The sequence below is a fragment of the Onychomys torridus genome, unplaced genomic scaffold, assembly GCF_903995425.1.
Source record: "Onychomys torridus unplaced genomic scaffold, mOncTor1.1, whole genome shotgun sequence".
NCBI lineage: Eukaryota > Metazoa > Chordata > Mammalia > Rodentia > Cricetidae > Onychomys > Onychomys torridus.
The window spans coordinates 4416-9850 of record NW_023413715.1 but is presented as its reverse complement, the minus strand read 5'-3'; the positions used below and the strand labels follow the sequence as shown (position 1 = coordinate 9850).

The 5435-nt window shown below is 49.0% G+C and overlaps 1 pseudogene; it reads right to left on the bottom strand.

Annotated features, from left to right (window-relative positions):
• Nucleotides 1-974: 974 nt before the first annotated feature.
• LOC118576441 lies at nucleotides 975-5108 on the bottom strand (annotated as a pseudogene).
• Between the last annotated feature and the right edge of the window lie 327 nt (nucleotides 5109-5435).

Below are 5435 nucleotides of genomic sequence, written 5' to 3'. Positions count from 1 at the left end.
CGGGGTTTCTCACCTGGGCAGTGATTTTGGTCAAAGACGGTATTAGTGTCCACACATCCTGTTCCCTTTCCTGTCTCCTTCCTGGTTCAGCTTGTGCAGCGAAAGCACCCCTATCCTCAGAAGGATATAAAAAGAACCCCATTTCCAATTTGGAGCCCCTGCCATGTGGGTGGAGCTTGAAATCTCCTTAAAGCGCCCTCCCATGTTGATATCTACCTTTCTGTCTGTCCATGGCATCGATAACTCTTATTAAACTCCTTCCTCCCCGTTATCTGTCTCAGTGACCCACTTGAATCACCATCTGAGACCTTTCACACACACTGATGTCACCATAGCAGGGTGCTGAGGTGGCCACTCCATTTGTCCTCTGGTATCAGAGGCTTGGGGACCTGATTTACCAGGTTCCCTCTGATCATCTCCTGCCTCCTCCTCCAGCACCACACTGCTCAAGAGTTCCTGAGATGGTTTCCCTTTGCTGGAGGCCAGAGAGAGTCCTCTACACCACTCCCAGACATTTCCTTGCTATTACGTGGATGGAGGAGCGTTGAGATAAATTCTCATATAAGCCAGGCTAGCCTTGACCTCCAGATCCTCCTGCCTCCACCTCCCAGGCACACTTACAGATGTGTGGATCACCACCGACTGTCATTGTTTTCATTTTTAATTGTGTTAGATTCATTTATTCACTCTGTGTGTGTGTGTGTGTGTGTGTGTGTGTGTGTGTGAGTGTGCACATACCCTGGTGTGGGTGTGTTGGAGGACAACATCCAGGACTCAAGCAGTTTCCTAACTCAGCCATCTCTGAGCCCTGGCATCTGCCCTGTCATCAATCCCCTTCCAGGACTCTGGTGTCGACTGTTCTGTGGAAACACTCAGGAAGTGTGATGGGGTGCAGTGTGGACCACTTACCTTTCCTTCTCCTCCACCTGAGGAACACCATCAATCCCAAAACCCCAGCCAGGAGTACAGCAGCAGCCACTGCCAAACCCAACTGTGGTTCCCGGACCCAGGCTTTCTTTCTGTCCACTCTTCTTCCCTTCTGTGGCTGTGAGGGCAGTTCTGGTGAGTGCAGAAGTTGCAGTGGTGGGGCTTGCAGAGGTGGTCTTGGGGGCTGGGAGGAGACGAAGGAAGTCAGCCTTGAAAGTGATTGGGAAGTGTAAACCAAATAAACCTTTTCCACCCTAAGTTCTGTGCTCACGGAGTTTTTCACAGCAATAAAAACTTGAACTAGGACACCTGCTGCCCTGAATCCCAAGTCATGGGCTCTGCTCTAGTTTCAAGTCCTCTGTTGAACCCCCATAGGGACCTGCTGTGGGTTGATTTCTGTCCAGGATGCTGCAATCTGTCTCCTGCAGTGCCAACTCCATTTCCCCCCAATAGCAGTGACTGTACCCTGCAGCCATGATGCTATCACAGGGGTTGGGCACTTTCTGTGGAAGAGCAGCCTGGGGCTTTGGTGTAAGTGGAAGTTTCTGTCCCTTCAGCAACTCCCAAATACCTGGTAACTGCTTCCCAAATTACCATCCAAAGACTTATATAAATAATATATGTTATATTACATATTAATATATTAATATAATTATATATAAATGATCCGCTACTAGCTCCGGCTTATTACTAACTGGTTCTTACACTTAAATTATCCCATAATTCTTTCTTATCTATGTTTAACTTGGTAGCTTTTCTCAGTAGGGCATTCTCATCTTGTTTCCTCTGCATCTGCCTGAGGACTCCTGACTCAACCCTTCCTCTTCCCAGCATCCCCAGGGACCTGTGTGTGTTGCCATGCACTTGTAATGCCAGCACTTCAAGGGGAAAATAGACAGATCCTTGGGGATCACTGCCAGCTGTCCTAGCCCTGTTTGTGAGTTCAGCCCAGATAAAGACCCAAAGACCCATCAAAGGAAACATAGGAAGAGAGACAGAGAGACAGAGAGACGGAGAGCTAGAGAGAAGAAGAAGAAGAAGAAGAAGAAGAAGAAGAAGAAGAAGAAGAAGAAGAAGAAGAAAGAGAGAGAGAGAGAGAGAGAGAGAGAGAGACCGACAGACAGAGAGAAATCTATCACTAGGGACCTTTTTGCTTAGAGATAAAAGAGAAAACGTGCAAAGAACATTACTATTAAATTTGGCTACAAAAATGAAATTATGGAAAGACACATGAGTCTCTGCCTTAATGAAATGGAAAAAAAAGAAAAATATTTTATTGTTAGTTTTAATATTTTAAAAACAATGGGCAGGAATATTCAGTTAATGAATTAATTTTTAAAATGCTGATGAAAAATACTGATGGAAGAATTCATAGTGGAGTGAGGTGTAAGTCAATGACAGAGCCCTTGTCTCGTGTGCACGTGTCCCGGGACAAGAAAAACAATATGGTGTGTGTGCCTGAAGAGAGAAAGGCATGGCTGCCTTAAATTGATTGTTCTACGATCACCTGATAGATTATCAGAAAGGTTAGAAAATTAGGAAAGGAGGAAGAGGGAGGAGGCTGGAAGGACAGAAGTCATTTAGGAAACATGTAGGAGACACAGGAAATGCAGAGGTAAGGTGCCTGGTCAGTTCAGACTGTGGAGTTTATCCTGAACCAGCACAGGGTTAAGATGAGTCGTGGTTTTCGGGAGGGTCGGGGGGGGGGAAGCAGGCAGGTCTAACCTGGAAGGGACAAATCCATTTATCACTGGCACGGCTGAGAATTGGCAATGTAATTAATGATGATTATTATTTGACTATTAATTTTATATTTATTTTCTAAAAATGTAGTTTTTATTAAAATTTTGCACACACACAATGGTGCATGAACTTGTGTCTGTGTGTGTGTCAGATGTTAACCTTGGGTGTTCCTTCTTCAGATATCATACACCTTATTTGCAAGAGAGATCACATGAGCACCTGTAACCACAGCACCGTGGGAGATAGGACAAGAGGATCAATGGGGTTTCACAGCCTAGCCCCAAACTATGAGCTCCAGGTTCAGTGAGAGACCCTGCCTCATGGGAATACGGTGGGTCTAACCAGAGGAGGAACCCCAATGTCCATTCCGCCTCTGACCTTCCCAAGAAAAAATGAAATACTCCCCCCCGCTGACACACATGTGAACCCATGCAGCACACACACACACACACACACACACACACACACAACACACACACACACACCACACACACGCATGCATGCTTGCTTACACAGTATATACACATCCCACAAAATCAAGATAGAAAGCAGGCAAGCAATAGTATGACTCCACAGAGGCCACGTGTCTACTGGTTGACAGATGTTTGGATGTAAGAGGTTCTATTAGAGGCCTGTTCCTGACCAGCATGACCTTGGCAGGGGTGGAATTCTGCTGGTCTCCATGTCTCTCTGTATAGTGACCACGACAGTGCCCAGCAGTGGTGACAGGTGGCCGGGGAAGTGTCCACACATAGGCCGGGCCTGTGTGCACTCTGTGGAAGCTTCAGTTCAGCTGCCATGGAGGAGGAGAAGTGACCAGAGAACCTGATCATGGTGAGAACATGAGGTCTGTGAGGGGAAGATGGGGGATGGGGAGGAAGAAGGGAAGAGGGAAATGAGGAAGCAGAATAGAAACAGTGTCAGGGAGAGGTGGGGGATGTGTCTAGAGACTGAAGTGGGGGGACCCAGAGGAGGAGGGTACATGGGACCAGAAGGCACCTTCTGTGCAAGGCACGAGATATGGTGTAAAGTCCAGATCCAACCGGGACCCTGACACAGGACCAGGTGAAGGCTGCTCTGTCCTGGAGAGGCCAGATCCACATGGATTTGTGTCAACGAGGGTGGGGTGGGCAGGGCGGTAGTGCAGTTTGGAGAAAGGAGCAGGAGACTGGGCCATCTGGGAAGAGCTGAGACGGGGGGGGGGGTGGGTCTGAGGGCACATGAGGGCAGATCAGAGAGAGCAGCTAAGGTTTGTGGGGAGTTGTTGAGAAGAGGAAATGTGAAGTTGGCAGAGCTCTGGGGAGGGGACAGAACACAGGAGAGGAATCTGTGGGAAGGAACAGACATGTAGTATCTCTTATGACATGTATGGTACCAAGGAAGCCAAGGCCACCAGGACCTTACGTGGGATGTGCTTACTGTGGGTGATGGAGAGTTGGGTCCCAGGAATCGACTGCCACATCTCCCTGCCATTTCTTGTGTTCAGATGAACCTTACAGAAGTACACTGTCTCGTCCAACTTATTCAAGTGCAGGATTCTGAGGACTCCGGATGTCTGAGGCTGTGTCCAGTTCAAGACAAGGCGCTCCTTGAAATGTTCATGTGTGAAACCTGAGGAGGAGTTGTAGATAAATTCCCCATGGAAGATCTTCCATCTCCAATAAATCTTCATCTGTGGATCCTCTGCCAACTCCCAGGGGAAGTAGAAGGAGAAGGGGATCTCGATGGAGCCGCCCTGGACACCAGTGAGGTTGCTGGTTGGTTGACCCCAAAGGGTCTTTCTCTGTTGGATCCTGCTGAGTAACCTGGGAAGGATGGGGAGAATAGAAAGCCACTGCAGGGGATGGAAAGGACAACCCAGAGCTTCCTGAGCCATCATCTACAGGGGTGTGGGACACAGGGCAAGGACTGTCCCTATGTCACACTGTCCCATGCAGTAGAGCACAGACAAAGAAGGGTTGGGTTGGACCCTCTGAGGATGAGCTCTCTCTTGGGCACAGAGGACTGGCTGGCTCCTCCAGCAGTGACCTGTCCATAGGACAGCCTGCTCTTCCCAGCCCCACTAGCCCTCCTGTGGTTAAGGCAGAGTCCCTGCTAACAAGGTCCCCAAACTCACCAGCTTGCAGGCATGCAGCTGACAGCAGCAGAAGCAGGATCCAAGCCATGGCCTGATTCCCTCCAGGAAGTGAGACCAGTGGAGCACAGGCAGGAGAGGAGCCCTGTAGGGACCTGGGATGCTCAGGAGTCAGGAAGAATCAGGGTAAAGGGGCACACAATCCCTGAGTCTTCTCATGTGAGGACAGAGTAGGGCAGGACCTCCCCATCTCCACCTCCTTGTACCAGCAACTTCCTTCATGATTCTGTTTTCTTCTTTCCCATGGTACGGAAGATCTGCCCTGTGGTCACTGAGAGGCCGTGCCCTTGAGCCCAGACCCCATTTTTAGCTGAAGGATGTGGAATTGACCTCTGCATCCTGGGTTCTCATCTCTTACATCTTAATCTTCTGTCTTATCCAGTCTTGCCCATTTCCTATGTAATCACTGTTTCCTCACCTCCAGATTTCCTCCACTCCTGCCCTCCCCCTCCTCAACTGTTTCTCATTATGTCTCCTTAATGCTGGTTGTCTCTCTATCTCTCCCTCCCTCCTTTCTTCCCTGTCTCCCCCCCTCTAATAACCTCAGGCACAGAAGTGGTCAGTTTCTGCTCACTTCAGACAGAGATGGAGGTGATGAGGAAACACATTCCGTCCCAGCCCTAGCTCGATG